Genomic DNA, 25904 nt, shown 5'->3' with positions numbered 1-25904 from the left:
GCAGTTCGCAATTCAAAATTTAGAATTCATATTGGGGGCCCGATTGCCCTATATGCAATTGAATAGTGAACTGCGTTCTATCTAGAACGCAGTTCGCAATTCAAAATTTAGAATTCATATTTGGGACCTGAATTTTTCAGGGGCATCTACTATTGGTATTTACTACCACTGTGAAAATATGGTGATGCAGTTATCTATAGTTTCTGATAATCGGGCTTATATGCAATTGAATAGTGAACTGCGTTCTATCTAGAATGCAGTTCGCAATTCAAAATTTAGAATTCATATTTAGGGCCCGAAATTTTCAGGGGCATCTACTAGTGGTATTTCATTACCACTGTGAAAATATGGTGATGCAGTTATCTATAGTTTTTTGAGAATCGGGCTTATATGCAATTGAATAGAGAACTGCGTTCTAGAACGCAGTTCGCAATTCATATTTGGGGCCCGAAATTTTCAGGGGCATCTACTAGTGGTATTTCACTACCACTGTGAAAATATGGTGATGCATTTATCTATTGTTTTTGAGATTTGTATGGTGTCCGGATAGGGCCATTTGCGTTAGCGCGACATCGCGTTCAGATAAACGAGACATCGCGCTAACACACAACACGCTGTCGCGCTAACGCAACTTTGCACAACACGCCGTCGCGCTAACACACAACACGCCGTCGCGCTAACGCAACTTTGCAAGTTTCATAGTCTAGTAGGAAGTCGTGTCCGGAAATATCAGACTGCGCATGCTGAAATATGCATGCACGCAAGCATGGATGAAAAATAAATAAAATGTACTTTGAAATACATATATTATTTTCAATTATTATCAATACATATGAATAAAAATATAGTTACTAGTATGTCACTGTATAAGGACATGCTAGAGTGCATATAAATTATTAATAAATCTACCAATTGATAAATAAAGGGGGGGGGGGCGTAATATATAACTTCAATTTCAATCCTAATTTCCTTATTAATATATAACTTCAATTTCAATCCTAATTTCCTTATTTACATATCAATTTTTTACATCCCCCCCAAAAAGTGGGGGGGGGGGGGGGCCAACTCCATGGTAATTCAATTTTTTATATGTAAATTTTAAAAAATTCGTTCCTGCGAAAAAAAGTGGGGGGGGGGGTCAGCCCCCCCCCCCCCCTGATGCTACGTGCCTGTAAACTGCTATTCAAGTTTCTAATAAAGATAAGTATTATGTTCGCTAATCAAATTACACTATCTATTAAAAAAAATGCGTCACAATTTGACAGAATATGTCAAAATAAAATTCACAAAATGGTATAATAGCTGCGTTGACTTTTCCAATACTGTATTTCCAAGAAACAATGAAAAAATACTCAAATTATTGAACAAAAACTGGGAAATAACTCCGTTGAAGATTCATATATGCAGGAACTTTTGGCCGATATTTTATCTTCGCGGACACGATAATGTAAACTAGTATTAGACAGAGACAAAACAAAGACAAACAAAAAAACCCCTTTATTTTGCCACCTATCTTCAATCCTTAGAGCAAAAAGCAAAAATTTTATAGACAACATACATGTACATTGTATTTCATAATTTTTGTTCTCTCTGAAATGGGAAGCTGGAAGTTCGGTAACAATTAACGCGACTCGCCGAACTTGGAATCTGACGGGCAGCTTTTCATTTCATTCCAAAAGTTCTTGGAAAATACATAGTTCCTAGCGGCTAAGAAAAAAAGGTGCCAATATATATTACATAAACTTTTATTTCTTTTCACGTTTATAAAGTGACACATAGGTCCGATGAACCGGGTTTTATTCTTTAAGATATTATAAAATATACATGTATCTATATTTGTTTATAAAACACGTCACTATAATAAATCAGTTACTTACTTACTTCTTTTAGGTAAATTGAAACAAATTCACAAATTGTTCTTCATAACTCCTTTTATTCCAATATACAAGACCATGGCCAACGAAGATGTTTGATACAGTGTCAGAACAAGTCGTTATTAATTAGATATGAGGTAATTACCGTGTGAAATATTATATGAATATAAAATATTAATATTATTTAATTTCATTAATGAAGTGTCAATATAAAGTTCCACACAAATCAAAATACATGTATTATAATAGTTTGGCTTGATTCCTACAACAACATGTAATGTTTTCACAAAAACTTACTATTTGAATTTCCAATGTCAGTTTTAATTTGGAAATGAAACACAACATTTAAAGAAATTCAAAATACAAGAACATGTGAATGTCTCAAAATTTCAAAGTGGTTTCAGAAACAATGTATTTCGGGATTGGAAATGTAAACACAATGCCCGCCGACATTAACATACGGTTTAATTTCATGGATGGAAGACGACTTACAATATGCTACAGTAATATAGACAATAGTTTATATCACAGATGACTAGTTGAGCATCATTTATATTAATAAATCAATATGATAATGATGACGATGATGACGATGATGATGATGATGCACTCTTGACATGATTCCGATCCTCTTTACAGAATGAAAACACGACTGAGGAACAGTCCAACTATTTAGTCATCTTTTATGAACAACTTGTAGAACTCATAAGCCAGGCCAGCCACAGCTACGATGGTACCACCAACCACGATTGCCGTCAAAGCATTGTCGGCCTGAAACAGAAAAAAATTAATGTAAACATCCTTATATCGATGTATACAGACGAGATTGGTAATATATAAATAGTGCCTGTTTGGGAGGGTAACAGTTGAAATTGACAACCCGAGAAAACCATTGTCAACCGACGCGAAGCGGAGGTTGACAATGGTTTTCGAGGGGTGTCAATTTCAACTGTTATCCTCCCAAACAGGCACTATTTATTTTGTTATACTGAATGTCTTAATTTTTAAGAAAATTTTACGGCTTTTATATAGGAATAACGTGAAATCTACAGCGAACCGTACGCGCATAATTTTCGCGCATGTAACAATTTTTAATGTTACCCGTTGCTAAGTGCGTTGCTAACGCTGAGGATAATAGAAAGGATTATGAACTGCGTCTTAACAAATCAGATTTCAGTATTTAACATGAAAGTATAACAAAACAATATACACTGCTTTCAAAGTCTGAAGTTAATAGGAGTAAACTTATCGCTTGTTCCATCATGTCAAAGGAATTCAATGAAAGAACAAGAATTAAACAATATCTCAGTGAACTGGCTTCTGTGTATTTGGCATCAACAAAATTAATATCTTTACAAAATAAATGAAAGTAATGTTACCCTAAAATGTTGTATATTACGTTTGGTTACTATGTAAGATTTTATTAGCTCACCGGAGCCAAAGGTTAATGCAAGGTCTTGTTAATATTTTCATATTAAGGTGGATCTCTACACTAAATAGGTGTAGGAGATTTTTGTTGCATGCATTTGTTACCAATACTAGGCACAGTATATAACAACAATAGACCTCAAAATACAATACACTATTTTCTAGAGAATTTTTAAAATATCAGTCTGGTTCCAGATAACCCCATATTTATCAAATTTTTAAACATTTCTGTTTTAAAATTCTTATGAAAGTGAAATGTTATTAAGTTAAGAAATGAAAAACAAAAAAATCATGAATGAAGTTTGTATGATTTTTATTGGAATCCACATAAATATGAAACTAAAATATAAAAAAAAATTCTTTTAAGGCAAACTGCTGGACAAAATCCCACAAAAACCTGAAAATATAAACAATATTCGTTGGTTAATGGGATGAAGAAAAGAAATTGAATGAAATTGAAAAATTAAAGGAAATACTTAATTATTGCAAAAATCTTGGTATAAAAGATCCTGTTTAAGAGTTGTCTTTCTTTATTTTACATGGTCTCAAACATCTTGGGATCAATTTTTTAATTAATAAAAATCACGAAGAAAAATTAAAAAAGGAACAAGCCTATGCTAAATATGTAGATAATATAAGATTAGTACTGGCGTGCGACCAATTCTCGCCGAGTACCATTTCTCGCCAGTCATTGTGACGTCATTTTATCAACACATAAAATTATATACAAAAAATGACGTCACAATGCACTGGCGAGAAATGGTACTCGGCGAGAATTGGTCGCACGCCAGTAGTGCTTATGATAATGTTTGAAGCTGAAAAATTATATTTTTGATGAATGCATTATATATATTTAACTCTTTAAAACAAAATATTAGTAGTTAAATTGCCTTTTACTTTTTTTATATACAATAGCAATTATAAACAACAACCATACGCATATTAATACATACATTAGATGTCCATAGTGATACACATGCACGTGTGGAAATGAAAAACATGCTCCTTTTAAGAATTCTGTCTTTCCCTCATTGGGCTTGCAAATCCGGGCCTCCTGTGCTATTGCTACCTAGCTGTATTTATTTTAATGAAAGATTTTACTGCAAATGTGTATTTTTTAATTTGGGAAGTTAGGATCAATTCAAGAGATCGTACTACGGTACTTTCCGGCGTTTTATATTCATCATACATATATAGTTTAAAGGAAAATTTGACATCTGCTTACCTATATCGATAATCCACCACATATGTATGATCGTCTGTTGCAGATGACATGACAAAAATGTATTGCCAATAGCAGCAGAGCAGGGAAACTGTATATTATTTAGATTCCACGTTTTCCATACAAAACAGCTGATAATCAATGTTAGTTAAACGCTTTAAACAGGAAGAAAATTGACATATTTTCTAAGCGTTTTGGTGATTTCATTTCTTTCTCATCTCCTTAGTAAGAAGAGTTCAATTAAACGGTGTATAGCTATTTTGTACCACGACATAATGTTATCAATCCGGAACACAATGGCGTTTCGAACGGAAGTCAGACATGTTGTGACGATGTAGCCTTCCACCTTAAGATATGCTTTGTTTTGGGGGTTTATGCGGATATTAATGTAACGAACATTGCAGAAAAGATACATAACACGATGATGAGTTTTTTGATGAGTTAGATCTATTACTTCTAATAGATAACATTTTCGATAAGCTTCCTTGTTATACCGGGTTTAACGTTTGTGATAGTTTAAACACTATGCCATGAAAACTGCTGAATTTCACGAGACACAATTTAGTCATAATATAATATAGAAACAGTGTGTCGGAGAGAGAACACGTAGAAATCAAGATTTTTAAAAAATCTGAAGTTAATTTCTGACTCAACAAAACCAAAGAAGCAGCAATACCTGTTTGGACCAGGCAACACCATATCTACAGAAGGCGGCGAAATGCTCGCTGTTTTGCCAGAGGACATTGTATCCGATATTTCCAATCATACCCATGGCTATCCTAACGATTTTCATGGGGACGAAAAGGTCTAAAATGATATGTTGTGATATTAGTCTAACAAATCAAGAATTCACACACACGCACTCATGCACATACACACATACGCGTGCACATTATAGATACAGAGGTTATTAATGCATCTTTAATTGTCATTTAACTAACTTCAAAAACCACGCTCGAATTCCATATCCCCTTAACCAGGGATTATACCTCTCTGCTTTTATGGAATATTAGAGTTGTTACCGAGAGTAAAGGTACCGTGTAATATTTTGAACTAGTTGTCATGTACAAAATTTGATTCTCAATAATCTAAATTTTTGTAAAGGACAGTATGAATAATGCATTTTCAACAGAATTTATATATTCCAGCCAATAAGCCCAATTCTCAAATCCTACTGAATCTTTTTGACAAACAGGAATAACACTTACACAATTGTTATGAAATATCTTTATTTTGTCTCAATGTAGTTGTTGGTAGATAGGTTGTTTTTTTTCTATCAGGGAGAGATGGGGTCGCAATATTTTTTTTTAAGAATAAAGGCGCACGGTGAACTACGTATGTGGCAATGCACTTATAGAAAATTACGCACTTTGGCAATTTTATTTTAAAGTGCGTCAACTTTTGGACTAAGTACTAAAGTACTTTAAAAATCTTTCGAAGTGCGTCATGAAGCTTAAGGTACACTAACATTTTTAAGTATCGAGACACTTGGATAATCAAAGTGCTGAAGAACTGACGGGAGTTGATTTTGTCGATGTTTGTTTATCTTAAAATCAATGACATGTTATTTTGCATGACAAGTACATGTAGTTTCTAATTTGTATTTGAATTACGCACATTTTTATAATATAAATTTTTGGACTTTTTCGACAAGAATGTCGAGAAAACCCAATATGAATCATGGTAAATAATATTTATTAAAATAAATTTAATCAAACTGTGTATCAGTAATACAAAATATTCCTCGAAAATTGTATTGATACTCTAGTCTCGTTCAACCAAACGCTCGGCTGACACCGTAAATCTCCGACAAGCATCTACGTAGACAGCCGAGCGTCGAGTTGAACGAGACTATATTGAACTCTAGCGTAGGAATACATACGACTACAAAAAATATTTAAATTGTTCGTACCATTTAAAATCTGACAATTTTCAAGGTATTTAAGAAATAAAGTACGAGTTTTCGTGAATGTTGCAGAATAACCTCCGAGGTCGAGAAATGTTGTTTTGAAATATAAAAGCCGAGGCGTTAGCCGAGGCTTTTATTTATAAATAAGTTTCCTTGAAAAACAATGCTTTAGCATACATTACATCGATTTCATCGATCATTTTCAAGAACTAAGTCTTGTCAGCAGCGATGATTTGTGCTGAGGTCCAAACACTGTTTCACTTTCGGTTTGTCTGAGTAACTGCATAGGAGAGTTGATTAAAATCAACTCCAAAATATATATAAATCACAAATTCTGGAATTTATTTCCTAATTTGTTGATAGTATGATGATTGATTTGGTAACACTATTGAATCTAATTTACCGTCTTTGAGAACGGGGATGTGTGGGTTAACCAAAGACACAGGTCAATTACCAGTACATCATTTAATTGATAACAGGAGGAAGGTCCCCTACCCCTGTTTTTTCCTTCCAAAACAAAGATAATATTCAGTAGCTAGGAAGAAAATGTTTAAGATCGGGGAAAGAAATACGCTTTGTTATAAATTAAGTACAGTGATATTAAAAACAAAACGAGCTGGTCAAACAATAATTTCTCCAATGGCATGTTAAGGAGTCTATAAGTGTTTAAACATAAGCCCTCTCTTCAAATTCTAATCAAATAAATCACACCATTATCAAAAAAAATTACATGTACATTGACAAACATTAAATTATTTTATTACATACTTAGTAATAAATACAGGTTTTTTGCACATGTGATACAGATGACATCACAAAATCCGTATCGGCCTCCGGGGCTGATACAGGTTATCAGCACTCCAGGCCTGATACGGATTCGTATCACACCCCTTGCGGAACTCCTCTGCCTTTTTTCGCTTTGGCATTTTTGCATGTTTACAGATGAAAAATGAAACATTTTCAGTTACAGTCAACATTTTTAAGTGCAGTTGAAAACTTCAAATGCTAGCAAATGTTTTAAAGCAGTCAACTTTTAAAACCTGATGAAATTCCGTTCTGTAGCTTCATGTTTGTTAAAACAAGAACTCATATTTTTATTAAATGCATGTACATGTCCAGACTTTTTTCAAATGATATGAATAATCAATTTGTTCAAGTTGATGGGTTTTCTTTTTAAATTTATTACTAAGTTTGTAATAAATATAATAATAGATACCCTTTTCCATATCACAGCTTGTACCAGCCCTCGACCAATATCAACCCTCGGGCCTTCGGCCCTCGGGCTGATATTGGAGTCTCGGGCTGATACAAGCTGTGATATGGAAAAGGGTATGTATTATTCTCTATATAAACTTAAAAATAAGCAATTAAGGGGTAGGTTTTTTCTCATCCTGGTCCTCTCTAAGATCATATTGTTTTTGATAACCATAAAAAAACATTCTTTTTTCACATCATGTTTGTTTATAAGCACAAGCAATTAAAGCCAGTTGAAATATGTCATACATTGTCTCTATTAACAGTAAATAAATTAAATCATATTCAATTCTAGTATAGCCCAATGTACCAGATAAGAAGTAAATTTGCTGCATACTCAAAAAAGGAAAATGCAGTTGCAAAGCGATGCAGTGTATGATAATAGGAGTTGTAACATACATTTGTACGTATGAAGTCTCAGTACGGCTAGAGAAATTGTTTTCGGGAGGGCGCCTGTAAAGTGCGAAACGAAATCGAAACGAAACGAAACGAAACGAAATCGAACGAAACGAAACGAAACCAATCGAAACCAAACGAAACCAATCGAAACCAAACGAAACGAAACCAAAATTCGAAACGAAACGAAACGGAATTTAAACAAAACTAATATCAATTTTGACTACATAAAAGTGAAAATAAATTCATTGAAATAAATTTTTAAACCATAAAGTATAACTACCTGTATGTTTCAGATTGCCGCTGTAAATTTTTGAGCCGATTATCCGAAATTTGCAAAAATTATATAATTATGTAAATAACTGATGTACATTCCTATACCTTTTAATGCTTCTAATTTGTTTCATTAAATGATATTCAGACGTTGAGAGAGAGAGAGAGAGAGAGAGAGAGAGAGAGAGAGAGAGAGAGAGAGAGAGAGAGAGAGAGATGCCTTAAAACTCTTCAGCGACATCACATAGCAAAATATATACGCAAGTATAAAAATAAAGTAAATAAAATAAAAATAAAAATAAAAATTTACAGCGGCAATCTGAAACATACAGGTAGTTATATTTTATGGTTTAAAAATTTATTTCAATGAATTTATTTTCACTATTATATAGTCAAAATTGATATTAGTTTTGTTTAATTTCCGTTTCGTTTCGTTTCGAATTTTGGTTTCGTTTCGTTTGGTTTCGTTTCGATTGGTTTCGTTTCGTTTCGATTGGTTTCGTTTCGTTTCGTTTCGATTTCGTTTCGCACTTTACAGGAGCCCTTTTCGGGAGGGGGTCTAAGGGATAATTTTGTTTTCGGGGAGGGTGTCTACTTAACTTTCTATGAATTTACTATGAAGTTTCTTGTGTGTGTGTGGGGGGGGGGGGGGGGGGGGGTTCTACCTCCTTGGGAAATTCTTAGTAAATTCACATATTAAAATCAAAATTACCGATAATTTTGCTAGGACAACCCCCTCTTCCTTCTAGATGGTCATATGCGTTTCATAATATACACTGCATATATTTGCAATTCTGAAAACAAAACAAGTACTATATATACTAACCTACATGACTTATCCTTATCATTGTTTATCTTGACTTTAGAACCACGAATAACTTTCCAAACGCTTTCCCTTTTGACTTCGGCTTTGATGAATATTGTCCCGCCGATAGTGAACGTGTGTTTGGGATTAAAGGTGCATGCACTGTCGAAACTGTTAATACCGGCTAAATGTATCACTTCCTCGTTCCCTGTCAAAAAAGTGTTGAAACTGCTTGATGTGAGTATCTTTCAAAAAGTAATCATTTTATTCGTCATTATCATCATCACAGTTGAAATCAAAAATCATAGTTTATATCATTTTTTCAACAATTATATCTTAATGCTTCTATCTGTCTGGGTTTTTAAATCTTTTTTTCTTTTTTTTCTTTTTTTTTTTGGGGGGGGGGGGGGTGTTTGTTTTTTTAAAGGGTGGGGCTGCTTGGGAGAGTTTTTTACGTTTTAGTTATACCGGTATATTCGAAATATCTGAAAGTGATCATCAGTTCACCTTTTTTATGCCACGGTCAAAATCGGTGTATAATTTTTTGGTAGATGAGAACCCATAATGAACATGTTTAAACCCAAGATGTAAATAAAGTTGTGTAATACCCATAATTCCTTTTATGAAAGAGTAGATACATATGTATGGGTTTTCCGATATTCAAGATATTCGACTTTAAAATGACTTGAATTATTCACTGTGCGCAGCCGATCTCTCGCTTAAAATCACTGAACTTGTTAAGAAACTTGCGTATATATAGTTTTTCATGTCCGTAGCAAATACTGCCACAAGTCTTGCATCACTAGCAAACATTGCACACATCATTTAACATCTTATAGAGTGCGATCAGAAATACGGTGCCGGTGTTGCATCACCATTAAAAAAAATCACACTCATATACAATAAACAATTAAAAGAGATTGTGTATACCTGACAAACAATAATCATAACAGTAATATAATTATTGTAATGATATAAGCAATTCGTGAAAAAAATTAATGTCAATCGAAGAATAACTTATACCGGTATTTTCGTGAAAAAGGCTGACGAGGGAGATAGCGTAGGAATATCATAATGAATACTTCATATTTACATTTCTTTTCCAGAAAGGTTTTTTTAAAATTAACTTAAGGTTTGTTTTCTAACACGTATTACATATACATCGATAATCTAAACAATGTTGTATCTGCCAATCATGAATAGAAAAATTTTTTCCGCAAAATTGTGTGAAGAGTACCCAACTATAGTTACTGTAATATATCTTGAATAGATAGTAAGCATTGATCAAAAATATTGAAAACTTTTAACTGTTCTGTAATCAATGCATGTTTTAAAAGATCTCTTATCGAATCGCGTTTTCTCTAGAGATTTTGAAGTATAAGTTCTAAAAAATATGGTGGATTTGAATCAAGATCCGCACAATTATTGTAGTCTGTCCCAAGATATTTATGCAGCACATTGGGGCGATTTTTAATAAAAATAGACATACATGTGAAAGAAGTGCAATAGAAATCTATCAAAGGGAAAATATTCAAGATATCTTCATTGACATATTATCATTTCTCACTCGGAAAATTAACCGGCAGGAATAACAGGTTTCTCACGGAGATTTATAATGACAAAAGTTTACAACTTTTCTCCATTCGAAAGACACTCGGAATACCTCGCATAATTTTCCAACGTTATCATCCCAGTACTTTCATTATTTTCTTTTTGCAATGCAAAATCCCCTTAGACTTTTTTTTAGTCGTGCATTAAAACAAGACAAGATAGAGGGAGCGTTTCAAAAAGAAAATCATGGGATTTTTTCATATTGAATGAACATCGTTTGGTATATAAATATAAGTTAAACATAAATAAAAAAATGTGCTGCATATATACCTTGGGACAGACATAGTACTTCGTGGAGGAAATATATAGGGAAGCTACTTCCTATAAACAAGGTTATCAATTGGTAATAATTCATCGTAATGTGAGGTAATCATACTGTTATATATTCACACATCTACGATATTATTTTCCTTCTGAACCATTTTAACAAGACCCTGGACTTTCTGTAGGATGTAATATCAATATACTGCGTCAAAACAAGTTAAAATGGCACTGGCTTCGCACCGATTGCGTAGTCTTATCTCATTAGTTGGTTTGAACATATTTTATTGCATAAACATATACAAATGGTTCGAACACAAGTTCTTACAACTTACGAGGTTCTTATCTCATTAGGACGGTGGCTGCCATTAGACATATGATTTGAGATTTTTTTTAATTCGGGGTCACGAAATAAAAGTTGTTCCAACGAAACAAAAGTCGTACCCACGAAATAAAATCCGTGGCCACGAAATATATTTCGTTCCCATCGACAACTATTTTCCTCGGCTTCGCCTCGTGAAATAGTAGCTGTCTCGGGGGACAATAAACTTACTATCGTCCTCATAGCCAGTCAACAGGTATACACTATTTATCCCGGATTCAATGTTCTTGAGTTTAATTGTACCGCTGAACCATTGTACCTACCTACATACACAGCCCAATGTGAATAAACTCCGCGATGGAATTCCAGTTGATCTCCAATTCGAGCTCTCTGTATAACATCTGCTATGTTGTCAAAATCCAACTTGCGTGAGTTGAGTCTTCTGAATTCTGCTGCCATTTCAGTCGTCGATTTCACAATGTGATGCAATTGACGTTAAAATACTTCCTTTTATCAGTCTAATGATTTCACGTACTACAATAATAACAACATAGGTAATCACAGATTACAAAGCTCACCGAGACGAGACATCACCCTTAAGAGACTTCACCTTTATGAGACCACCTTTATCATATTAAATGAAAATCATACTTTATGATCTCGGATATTCATGGATTCTGTTTTGACACAATCTCGTATATCATCTGTTAAAAAATTGTATGATTATCATATGTTCATATGTTAATCAATACAATAATATAAAATTAAATATTGCATCCTATCATATTTACAACATATATCATATAATACAAAAAAATACCATAATAAACAATGATGAAATATGATATTGTAACGTATGATATGACATTGTATTGTGTTATACGTTATTGTATTTGATCACATAATACAATATCATAATATATAAATCAATATAGTATTATATTACAATATCATATTACATAATACATCATAACATTGAAACATATGATATTATATTGTATAATATAGTATGATATTGTATGATACTGTATCATTTTTGAAACATAATATGATATTGTATCATATGATACAATAATATATTTTACAATATCATACAATACAATTTCATATGATAATATATCATATTATAAACCAATATCATATTATACTAAATATCGTATGATACAATATTATTACTTATTAGGTTAGTTACTGACTCACTACGGAAATATATTGGGTTGATCAATCTCATAGATGAGGCGAAGCCGAGCCTTCTATGAGATTGATCAACCCAATATATTTCCGTAGTGAGTCAGTAACCAACCTAATAAGTGTTTTGTTTTCTCGAGGACTATCAAGCGACATATTTATTCGCAAATAGCGATGATCTACGCAAAGCCATGTACAAGATGCCTATCATCTCGTCCAATTTAACTCATTTAAACTCTTCAAAATTTTCAATCTCACCTTTCAAATACTTTTTCAAAATCTTTGCTTCACCCATGTTTACTTACAATGATTTGTTGCTATTCAATATTTAAATGTTTTCTCCCTTTCCTCTGCAGAGATTTGAGCAAATTTCGACGCTGCCATTTTGTTCTGCTCCAGACAAAACAATGTGACGTCAATATTCTAAGGGCAACTACTCTAATTTTAAAGAATTACAAAGGGCAACTACTCCAAATACTTTAAGAACTTAGGGCATGCAGTTTATGTATAAAATACTATGAAATGTATAATGAGTAAAAATGAGTAGGCGAAGCGTCGACCAATGACGGCCATATTGCCTAATATTATTTCTCACAGAACAAATATAGAGATATATGAGGCAATCACATGCTTTGGTTAAACCAATGAAAATGTGACATTTCAGTCCAAGGGAAAACAATATATAATATTACAGTATCATATTATACAATTTCATGTGATATAATTCTATATTACAGAAACTAATATCATATTATACAATATCGTATGATACAATATTATATAAATAGTACCTGTTTGGGAGGGTAACAGTTGAAATTGACACCCCGAGAAAACCATTGTCAACCGACGCGAAGCGGAGGTTGACAATGGTTTTCGAGGGGTGTCAATTTCAACTGTTATCCTCCCAAACAGGCACTATTTATTTTGTTATACTGAATGTCTTTTTAAAAAATTTTAAGAAAATTTTACTGCTTTTATATAGGAATAACGTGAATTCTACAGCGAACCGTACGCGCATAATTTTCGCGCATGTAACATTTTTTAATGTTACCCGTTGCCAAGTGCGTTGGTAACGCTGAGGGTAATAGTAAATATTATTAACTGCGTCTTAACCAATCAGATTTCAGTATTTAACATGAAAGTATAACAATATATAAATAGTGCCTGTTTGGGAGGGTAACAGTTGAAATTGACACCCCGAGAAAACCATTGTCAACCGACGCGAAGCGGAGGTTGACAATGGTTTTCGAGGGGTGTCAATTTCAACTGTTATCCTCCCAAACAGGCACTATTTATTTTGTTATACTGAATGTCTTTTTAAAAAATTTTAAGAAAATTTTACTGCTTTTATATAGGAATAACGTGAATTCTACAGCGAACCGTACGCGCATAATTTTCGCGCATGTAACATTTTTTAATGTTACCCGTTGCCAAGTGCGTTGGTAACGCTGAGGGTAATAGTAAATATTATTAACTGCGTCTTAACTAATCAGATTTCAGTATTTAACATGAAAGTATAACAATATAGAATATCGTCGCTGCGCTTCCAAAACCTCGTAAGTCAAAAAATGCGCGGGATACTTTTTTTCCATTTTAGAATTGATACCCCAGCCTCCGTATACTCTCAAAAAATCGTATCTATACGCCAATTAGAAGTCCTTAAATTATACATGTGACAAAACCTCGTAAAATAATTGGTCGTCTGGGCTTATTCCAAAACATCGTACCTCAAAAGAAAAAAACACACCGTGTGATAATGAAGCTGCAGATCACTGAAAATACAGGTAAACTGTCATTTCGTTTATTATTGTGTTTAATTAATAAATAAACATGCAAAGAATGCACTACTTTAGTACATGTTCATGCTGAATTAAATATTATAATGTCAAAGAGAGTAGAAATCATCTAATGAGCAGCTAATGAACGATTTTTTTCCCGTTTTTGGCTTCGCAAAGTGTAGGAAATATGTCTAATGTTATTTTGATATCAACGTTTATATTTTTAATGCTTGATTAAATCAATAAATACTTCTTTCAAACTTTTTTCTGGAGATACGATGATTTGCAATTTTAACTTGAATGAATGATACGGGACATACGACAATTTGAAAGAATCTTTGATTAAGTTGACATCTATTTTCAAATTAGATCAGTATGTAATTATAATGTTTTAGCATACTTTCGATCAATATACTAAAAATTGAAGTTGTATTTTACATTTGAAGGTGAACAATATTTTCTGTTAGTGTCTACCAAATCAAACGACATGCATGCATTTTTACTTTAGTAATTTTACAATCTATATAATGAATTTTAGATGTCAGATTCTGAAGAGGACTGGCCTGAGTGGAATTGTTTTGAGTGTCATCGTGTTGCTGTGAACTCTGTTTGCCTTGATTTGCAGATGTTAACAAAAGAACATGTAATACTTGTTGATGTAAATGGAGAAAAGTGGGTGCAATGCATGTGTAATAGGCGATTTCATTTGAACTGTACAACAAATCTTCCTAAAAACGTGGAGGAATCAGATTTTGCAGACATATATATCTGTAATTATTGTGGTTGGTTTATGAGTGGGGCGTACGATTCTGAAAATGCAACAGCCTTGTAAATGGGAAAGAAATGAGACAGATATCAACGCAAGAGTACATTCAATTCAACCTGTTGTATCACTTTTACAAAGTAGAGAACGTGGTGATTTCTCGAGAAAAGGCCAGCATTTTCAATTTATAGAAAATATCTATTATTCTTGGTTTCCAGAAACAACACCAAGAGCAATAATCATTGAAAGACGTGGTAACGATTACAAAAAACTAGAATTCAAATTTCATCCAAATTGTAAAAATGGCTGTTAATTTACCTCTCTCACGTGGACATCTTCTTTTGCAATTATCTTTAAATAAAAACAAGGAAATTAGTCATACAAACGAATTCAGAAATTTTCAAATCCAGGGATCCTTTGTTACAGAATCAGTAGACGAGAATGAAAAAAATCAATGTGATGGAAATGAAAACATTCAATTTGGTAATGATGTACATAATGAGTCTGATGATGAAATGCTGTACGATAGTTGTGATGATCCAGTCTGGAAACCCAAAAGAAAAGAAATGCTATTAAGCAGCTCAGACAGCGAAACAGATTGTAGCAATAAACGTAAAAGAAAGAGAAGAAAACCGTCTAAAAACAAGCAGATCAAGAAAAACAAAACTGTTAGTATCACGAACAAATCAGTCAATGAGACAAATGCAAAAATCAATGATATTGGTAAGGAAATCTTGAGATCTGCTGAAAATCGAGAGGCTCCAAGTAACATTTCAAAATATCACATTAACGAAGAACAGATTCCGTTTGAAAAAGAAGTGATTCTTGAGGAGCAGAGTCGATCAGAAACTGTACCTCCTGCACAACCGCACATTGACCAAAACAACGAGTTGGAACGCGAACAATCAGAAGCTGAAAATCAGACTATTGTTGATAGACAACAAATTCATTCAGAGAAGGCCAATGACATGGAAACCACACAGGAACCCAAGAAACCTAGAAAAAGAAACCCATCAGATTGGGAGAGAAATAAACAAAAAGCATTACGAATGCAAGGTAAAGAGTATAAAGGGATGACGAAAATTGACGGTCACTACAAATTTACAGTGGAGAGACCAGAAAGAGTGATGAAAGAAAGAAAGTGCTCAAGAAAATGCCAGAACTGTTCTTCGATTGGCGAGGAAGAAAGAAGAAGCATTTTTAACCAATTCTGGAACAATATGGACTGGGATCAGAAAAAAGTCTACATCTTAACGTTGGTGGATGTGAAAGGTTGTAAACAGAGAAAGCAAGATGAAGATGTTAGCAGGCGTTCTAGATCTCTAGTTTACCATCTCAAACGAAACCATGAAAGGATTCCAGTTTGCAAATCCATGTTTCTGCTTACCTTTGGCATTGGCGAAAAGACTGTTTATACCTGGATTGATAATGCTAATATGGGAATTCCTAAGCCACCCACCAAACGACAGATACAAAGTCGAGCTCCAGAAAAGGTTACTTTTGCAAATGATTATTTGAAACAACTACCAAAGATGCCATCACATTATTGCAGATCGTCTACCTCGAAACAATATTTGGAACCAACTTTTAACTCCTTTTGTGAACTCTACAATGAATACGTTGAAAAGTCTAAACAATGTAACAAACCATTCCTGTCAAGGAAAACGTTTACGGAAGTGTTTGAAAGCCAGAATCTCTCTTTATTCAGTCCTAAGAAGGATCAGTGTGATATATGTTGTGGCTTTGAGACCAAAAATATATCAGAAGAGACCTACGCGAAACATTTAGAGATGAAGTTGGCAGCACGCACAGCAAAAGAAAAAGATAAAGAAAGGGCACTTGTAGAGGACAATCTGAAAGTAATTGTGTTTGATTTGCAGGCCCTGCTTCTTTCCCCTTTGTTGAAAGCAAGCTCTATGTATTACAAGACGAAATTGGGTTGTCACAATTTCACAGTATTTGATTTGTGTACAAAAGATGTGACATGCTACTTTTGGCATGAAGCGGAGGGCGATTTAACAGCAAATGCATTTGCCTCATGTGTAACTGATTATGTAGATAATCTTGATGAAAGAATCGAAGAAGTCATCATGTATAGTGATGGATGTACTTATCAAAATAGGAATGCTGTGCTAGCTAATGCCTTGATAAAAGTATCACATGATAAACAAATTCGCATTGTTCAGAAGATTTTGGAAAAAGGACACACACAGATGGAGGTGGACAGTGTTCATAGTGTAATTGAGAGGAAACTCCGCAACAAACCGATCTATAGTCCACAAAATTATGTCGACATCATGAAGGCATGTAGACCATCTAAGCCATATACCGTGCGGTATTTGACACATGATTTCTTCAAAGATTTCACTTCCTTAAATTACTACCAGTCGATTCGCCCTGGAAGCAAAGCTGGCGATCCTACCGTTACCGATCTCAGGGTGTTGAGATACTTACCTGATGGTACAATTGGATACAAGTTGCATCATGACGGGGATGAGTTTTTGGAGTTTCCAAGACGGGCTAAGCTTCGTTCAGCTGCAGATGATGATGCTGTTGGAAGTTTATATCAGCAACGGATTGAAATCAAAGCAGTAAAATATGCCCATCTTCAAGAGTTGAAAAGGGTTATTCCTGGCGATTATCACCCTTTTTATGACAGTTTGCCACACACATGAGTCTACCATACCTACCTGAACCTTGTGAATTCAACTGTTTTGACTTTTGATAATTAAGTTTTTTTTCCCCTGCAGTAAAGCTATACTGTTTGGACGTTGTAAGTCTTGTTTCACTTTCATGAACCATGAAACTGAAAGCCTAAATCTTTTGTTAATTTCTTGTTCTACGTTGTTGTGTTGAAAGTAAATTTTTTGCAAACATGTAATGCGTTATCATTAATTAATGTTCAGAATCAAATTTTACACGGTGAATAAATCAAATTTTACACGGTGAATACTATAGATGATAACGTTTTCAATTAATAAAGGGGGTAAAAAGTAGAAAATGAACCACATAGGTCAATCTCATCTTTAGTGTGTATGGTTGAAAACGTTCATTATCAATTATTAAACTAGTTTGATTAATATTATGTAGAAACAGTGTTTGACAAAAGGTCGTAAGTACCAGAAAAATTACAAAAAATTGAGACAAATCATCGTATGTCCGGTATACTCTATACTGTGCACAGTAGTTTAGATTGCAAATCAGCATCTTCAAAACAATGGTAATGAATGATAATTGTGAAAGCAATGTTGATATGCCACTAAAAGAAAACGCATAAAACAGTTTTTTGCCTCTCCTGAAAATTATCAAATATTGTCGTACGAGGTTTTGAAAGCGCAGCGACGATATACAATTTTGTAACATAGGACACAATATTATATTTTGCAATATCTTATGTAATAGTATCATGTGATAAAATAATAAATTAATAATACAATATAATATTATACAATATTGTATCATAATATACAATACTATACATAACGATATCATGTTACAATATCATAACATAAAATATCAAAAAAATTGATACAATATCATATCGTATCATATAACTTTTTATAATATTACATATGATATTATATTGTATCATATTAAACAATATTGTTTCATACCATACAATACTATATCATAGGAATCATGTTATATCATTTATCAACAAACACATCTATCTATCGAGCAGGTTTGAGTGAGGTAGGAGATTTCTTTAGCATCCTTGATAATGGAGATCAGGCTCTGCATCTGAAGCAACCTCTGCGTTTCATTTATAATATAGTTAAATCAACTATGCAAGCTATAATCTTTAAAAATGTGACCTGTTCCAAAAAAACTAAACCTCATCCAGCATCCGAAACCTATGGCTCAGATTCAGCATTCAAGCCTGTCAGGTGCATCAGTATACTTAAGACGCATCTCCATGCAAGTTTGGTGAAGTTCAGACCAGTAATAACTAAGATATAATCATCAGAGGGCAGTAGCAATTAAAACTTTAACCTGCTCCAGCATCCGCAACCTATGGCTCAGATTCAACATCCATGCCTGTCAGGTGCATCTGTATCATAGGACACACCATCCATTCAAGTTTGGTGAAGTTAGGACCTGTTATAACTAAGATATATTTTTTAGCATCCTTGATAATGGAGATCAAGCTCTGCATCTTAAGCTTCCTCTGTGATTCATTCATATTACAGTTTAATCAAATATGCAAGTTTGAACTAGTACTATTATCTATTTAACATGTGACCTGTTCCAAAAAACTTAACCATATCCAGCATCCGAAACCTATGGCTCAGACTCAGCATTCAAGCCCGTCAGATGCATCAGTATCATAAAACGCACCATCCATGGAAGACTGGTGTAGTTAGGACAAGTAATAACTAAGATATAATCATCAGAGGGCACCTGCAACAAAAACTTTAACCAGCTCTAAAAACCTTAACCTCCTCCAGCATCCGAAACCTATTGCTCAGATTCAGCATTCAAGCCTGTCTGGTGCATCAGTATCATAAGACGCACCATCCATGGAAGTCTAGTGAAGTTAGGACAAGTAGTAACTAAGATATAATCATCAGAGGGCACCTGCAACAAAAACTTTAACCAGCTCTAAAAACCTTAACCTCCTTCAGCATCTGTAAGCTTTAGCTCAGATTCAGCATCCAAGCCTGCCTGGTGCATCAGTATCATAAGACACACCATCAATGTAAGTTTGGTGAAGTACGGACCAGCAGTACCTTAGATATTGCTATCAAAGGGCACCTGCAACAAAAACTTTAACTTGCTCCAAAAACCTTAACCTCCTCCAGCATCCGAAACCTATAGCTCAGATTCAGCACTCAAGCCTGTCTGGTGCATCAGTATCATGAGACACACCATCCATGCAAGTTTGGTGAAGTACGGACCTGCAGTAACTTAGATATTGCTATCAAAGGGCACCTGCAACAAAAACTTTAACCTGGTCCAACAACCTTAACCTCCTCCAGCATCTGAAATTTAGGACTCAGATTCAGCATCCAAGTCTTTCAAGTCCATAAGTAGGTCCAAATGCATCATCCATGCAAGTTTGGTGAAGATAGGACAAGTAATAGCTTAGATACAGGACCTGCAAAACTTTAACCAGGTCCGGACGCCGACGCCGAGGGTATAGCATAAGCTCCCCCTGACTTCGTCTCGGTGAGCTAAAAACGGAGTCACAATTGCAATTGCACATGTCTTTCCTACAGCGGTCGGATGTATAATATACTTCTTATGTATCTCATCTCCGTCAGAAACCCACAGACGCCTCCGCTTTTTTCACATTCCGAGATGTACATCTAAGAGAAGCGAGACAGACCGTGGATTTCCGACGATGCTCTCTCATTTGACGCTTAAAAAAATAAATGTGTTGACTAATTGATAAACAATGCGATATTATATCAGTTGTAATACAAATTGTCATATAATAAAATAATGTTGGGGCATACGTATTTCCATAGAATTTGCTCTGAAATTTAATCAGTTTAAAACAAAAGCAAGTATTTGTGCCCCGTAAATTGCAACTTTTTTGTGAAGAGCTGCATGTACATGTATAAAGCATGTCAGCCTGAGCTCCTGATGCACAAAAGTGCATACAAAATAAACGTACCCGTTATCATAAGCAGATGCTGTAACATACCTACACTATGCAGAACAGAACTGCATGTACATACCTATTTTTTCAAAGACGATAACAATGCAGTGGCGGAGAGGAAGGAGGGTGATGGTAGTAATACATACATGCATGGTTTTTAAATTTAAAAAATCATATTGAAATAAAGTCATTCAATACAAACATGTAGCATCAGGAGAGAGGGGGCAAGGGGGGATAGGGGGAGGGCTAATCAACCGTATTTTTTCTCGCAGCGTATTAACTATTTCCTTAATTTAATTAACATATTGAATTAAGTTAAATCATCATGTAGCTGCATCCCCCCTTTCCTTTTTCGTGAGCATGTAAAAAATTGAAGTGAAAAGAAGGAAATAAACAATGAAAATGAAGTTACATGCAGTATATTGTCATCAATAACCCCTTCCCCACCCCGGATTAGGATTTTCGTGACTTTTTTTTGATGAGTCAACACCCCTCATTCTTCTTTCAAAAAACGGTGCTTAATACCTGATAAGAAAAATAGACTGAGATAGTCTTTAGGTGATATCAGACACATTGCCATTTTAATGTTGATGAGATACATGTACCATCAAATCACTATTTTAAAGTGTTATTGTTTTGCATTGTTTTTTTTAATTTAAAAAAAGATAAAAACTGTGAAAATAATTCCTATTCGGTTTAGGTAAACTTACAAACTAATAGATAAATCTTACAAAGTATCAACCTTTCTAACTAAAGGCCCAATCCTCATATCCTGCTGTAGCTTTTTGAAACGCAAATAAAACTTACATAGTGACAGTCAGTGGCGTAGCGCCCTTTACGCAAAAAAGCAAATGAATACACAACATTATGCAAAGCATAAGTCTCATAAACTCATCGAATTGCCTCTTAGGCTCCATGGAATAATCTGCATATTTGAATCAATATGTGGGCGAAGTTACAGTATACCGCATTGACTTTCATGTTATTAGCTAAAAGAATAACTTACGATAAAATTATTAAAATGAGATGAACAACTTTTTAACTCCTTTTCAGTTTATATATTCATACTAAAACCTGGAAACACAATCAAATTTGAGTTTATGTCTGCCTGTCTGTCTATACTTAATTTAAAGTCGGCGGGTGATTCAAATTTGAACAAGGTCACAAAAATAAACTTGATCAAAAGTAACATTTTGAGACAATATCTCATCATGCATCAAAAAACCTGAAAATCCAAAAGCTAAAACCTTTAGAAATTCGGGAGATTCCGCCCCCTGCACTTCCTACTGATTTTGAATACATTAAAAAAAATCTAGCTACGCCACTGACAGTGCATATGATTTTATTTAATTTTACATCACAAATTACGGCTGTATTCAAAAAGTTTGTATAAAACTTTATTTTTAAATGTAAACAAACGAAGCACATAAAGTTTATAGCTTACTTGGAACTGTCAATTATCCACTAGTATAGAATGTGAACAAACTAGCTGTTGGTATATAGACAAATATTGTAAGCATATAACTGATTCAATGCCGCGACCGAAGGTGACACAGGTGTAATCGTGCGATCACTTCGACGTGAGCGTTAACTCACCTTTAAACGTGTGACCAGCTCGAAAACAGGTAAATGCACAAATACACAAAGTCTTATCCGTTCAGCGATTGTTCCAGGTCCAGTAGCACAACCAATGCAAAATTCAACCCTTCATATACATAGAACAATTTATGGGAAGGTTACATTTTCAAGTTTTCCTCTCCCTAGAGAAAAACATCTCTCACCTGTACTATATGTTCCAGCGCATGCGTCATTCCAAAGACGATTTGTTTCTTATATCTATCGTACTGATGTACATTAACAAAAATCTTCTTAATTTAGTTACTTTTTACGATCATTTTTTTTTATCATAATGTGTTAAAAGAAAGGTTTGAATATAAACAATCAAATTTTTTTAATGATACATTGCAATACTTTAAAATAACTGTAACAAGCGCTTAACAAGCCCCACCTATAAGTGCTTATCTACATTATCATCCTTTTTATTATTTATGTCGACTTTAGAATCAAGAACAATATACTAAAGTAGAAGCCCGTATTTAATTGCAAATTTTCTCTATAAAATAAGGGGATGACCAATACTGAAGCTTACTTCACGCTTTCGTTTTACTCTTTAAGATTCTAAATGCTTCGCCCCTGGACCCGCATATCACACTTGTCTCTAAGCGAAAGCCCCAATCCCCCTCTCTCTAAAAAAAATCATGCAAGCCTAGATAGCCTACAATCGCAAACCACGCCCAATATGTACAATCCTCTTTCACGTACGCACACTCCAAACCCAACAATAGGTAAACAATGATCAATATAAGATCAATATAATCATGTTTAAAATATATGGAAAAAAAATTGAAAGCAAACTTACGTTTCTTTATTCGAAGCAGACGACCGAATTAACGAGGCCGAGTGCAGATCGAGTTCGCACGCTTTCGCGCAGCGTTTCATTTGTATTGTGACGTCATCCTTTTGCTTGGTTGACGCCATGGCGTGATAGTTTTAATTAACTGCAGATAATCAGCAAAATTTGTTGAAAATAGCTCGTTTGATGCGTAAAATTGATATAATATAGTGGAATAAACATAAATGTCTCGAAGTATAAACTATATTTGGGCTCGGGTCGAAAACGTGAAGAAGGTTCAGCAAGCCTAGCCCTCTGTCACGTTTTCTTAACCCGCCTAAATATAGCTTAATTCATATATTTCAAGACAGTACCATGTAATTTATATTAATGACACTTTATATGTGATGTTATATATTTATTCATTACTTAAATATGTCTGAATGTTTAATTAGTATTACTAAAATGATCACCATAGGCATTTCCGCCTTTGTCAAATAAAAAATAGTCATTATCTGACAAATCTGTGAAATTGGGCATACAAAAACAACTTTGATAAGACCCCTGGAACAAACCAGGAGGTAAAAGGATTTTTTTTATTTGACCATTTGATGCCTTTTAGCAATGACTTTAATATGTAGAACAGAAAAAGAAATCCCTGGGGCAGAGGTTTAAAAAAAAATGTAAAACATGTAAAAAAAAAAAATTGATACATTTGAAGCAAAATCCCTATGTTAAAAATTAACAAACTTTGAGATAACCCCTTAAACAAACGGTGTGTTAAATGTCCTATTTTTTTATTCTAAAATAATAATTATATCTGACAGTAGAAATTCATGTGAAAAATTTCATTCCAAAATCTAGGACAGAACAAATCAGAAGAAGCGATTATCTTCAAAATCCCATGAATAAAAGTTGCTTGGCCTACATTTCGTCCAATTTAACCCACTCGATATCTTCAAAATCGCATTCTCACCTTTCAAATAGTCTTTGAAAATCTTTGCTACACCCTTGTTCTTTTATAATGATTTGTTGCAGTTTAATTTCAAACGTTTACTCCCTATCCGACTCCCACAGAGGTTTGAGCAAATTTCGACGCTACCATTTAATTCCATATACGTTAGCTGCTCCAGACACAACAATGTGACGTCAATTCAAGGGGCAACTACTCTAATATAAAAGTAAATTAAAATGGCAACTACTCTAAATTAATATTTCAAGAACTTAAAATAAAGAACGCTAGCTGCAGGTCTGTAGCTCCGGGTCTCTGTCCGAAGTTTTTGCTTCCACCACTTTTTGCTTGATATTTCGATAATCATAAACACCTTTGTATTCAAACTACGTTCATTCTCTAATTTGAGAAATGTCCAGTTGATCTATTTTGAAACGCCCAATCTACCGCTTCAGGTTTTAATACACATCTTAAAATAGAAAGTCTACGGGGATTTTGCATTGCATCGTTGAGAGATTGCGCGAGGTATCCCGAGTACTTCCGAATGGAGAAAAGATGTAAACATTTCCCATTATAAATCTCCGTAAGAAATTTGTTTTCGTTCCTGTGAACTTTTATGTGATATATATATACATGTATATATATATATATATATATATATATATATATATATATATATATATATATATATATATATATATATATATATATATATATATATATATATATATGAAAAAAATAACAACACTAATCGCAAAACGTAAGCGCTTTCATATCTTCCTCGGACGTTTGTGTGTGTGTGTGTCTATCTATATATATATATATATATACTTAAATAAATAAAACAGAATGCGACAGTCCAAATTAAATAAATTGTTTACTGTTAGCGCTTTCAGCCATGTCGGCTCTTCAGACAGTTATACAAAAATTTTGTATAACTGTCTGAAGAGCCGACATGGCTGAAAGCGCTAACAGTAAACAATTTATTTAATTTGGACTGTCGCATTCTGTTTTATTTATTTAAGTATTTTTTTGCTGTACCAAGGCTTTATTTATCTACATATATATATATATATATATATATATATATATATATATATATATATATATATATATATATATATATATATATATATATATATATATATATATATATATATATATATATATTTACAAGGTGATGCAGGAATATACTCACTTGTCAAATCGAGTTAGACCATAACAAACTTTCGTTCAGATCTATGCAAAAACGAGATCCTCCAAAGAGCCTTCGAACCTGAATGCCTCCGTTAAGATGTCTGAGGCGAGGAGTCATTCTAATTGGGTTTTATTCTTCATTTTAAATGCTACTAAACGATTAGTAGATTCTGCGACTTTTACCTTTGTTTAACAATTCTTTAATTACCTTTCCAACAGAAGGGGGATTCTGCAAGGCTGATTTGTAATTAGACCAAAAAAACCTTCCTATATTATAACAAAATTTGTTAACAGTTAACACTAAGAATATATTCGCGTGGCTTAATACCATATTTCCTGGGAATAAAGCAGACTAAATACCTCCATGGTTAGGATGATTAAGAATGCTTAGACTACCAAACTTGTGAAACTCATGGCCATATTGGATAATAAATCTTGTTGTGTGGTGTTAAACATATTATATGAAGTAATTGTTCTTTAATACCTTTGAAGACTGCATGTATATCAAGATCGATAAAGGAAAGGCGGGGGGGGGGGGGGGAGAGAGAATCCGGACTTCTCTTGAAAATTCAAACTAATTATATTTGCATAGAAAAGTTACCACAAATAGTCCTTGGACCCCCCCCCCTTTTCCCCTTCCAGGAAATCAAATTTATCCTTCGGTCCAAAACCTG

General features: G+C 33.8%; 1 long non-coding RNA gene and 1 other non-coding gene across 6 annotated transcripts; both read right to left on the bottom strand.

Moving 5' to 3' along the window:
- Positions 1-1911: 1911 nt before the first annotated feature.
- LOC105318442 (uncharacterized) lies at positions 1912-25326 on the bottom strand. Of its 5 annotated transcripts, none has more exons than XR_010711104.1 (4): positions 25232-25326; positions 11679-11889; positions 9183-9369; positions 1912-2645 (listed from the first exon to the last, which is right to left on the bottom strand). It is a non-coding gene; the product is annotated as an uncharacterized protein (transcript). The 5 variants fall into 5 exon arrangements; XR_010711105.1 differs by lacking the exon at positions 25232-25326 and adding an exon at positions 23109-23201; XR_010711107.1 differs by lacking the exon at positions 25232-25326 and adding an exon at positions 22471-22536.
- Positions 3580-5163, bottom strand: LOC136272992 (uncharacterized). Its single transcript, XR_010711109.1, has 3 exons — positions 4528-5163; positions 4256-4375; positions 3580-3699 (listed from the first exon to the last, which is right to left on the bottom strand). It is a non-coding gene; the product is annotated as an uncharacterized lncRNA (long non-coding RNA).
- Positions 25327-25904: the final 578 nt, after the last annotated feature.

The sequence above is a fragment of the Magallana gigas genome, chromosome 2, assembly GCF_963853765.1.
Source record: "Magallana gigas chromosome 2, xbMagGiga1.1, whole genome shotgun sequence".
Lineage (NCBI taxonomy): Eukaryota > Metazoa > Mollusca > Bivalvia > Ostreida > Ostreidae > Magallana > Magallana gigas.
This window is presented reverse-complemented; position numbering and strand designations above follow the sequence as displayed.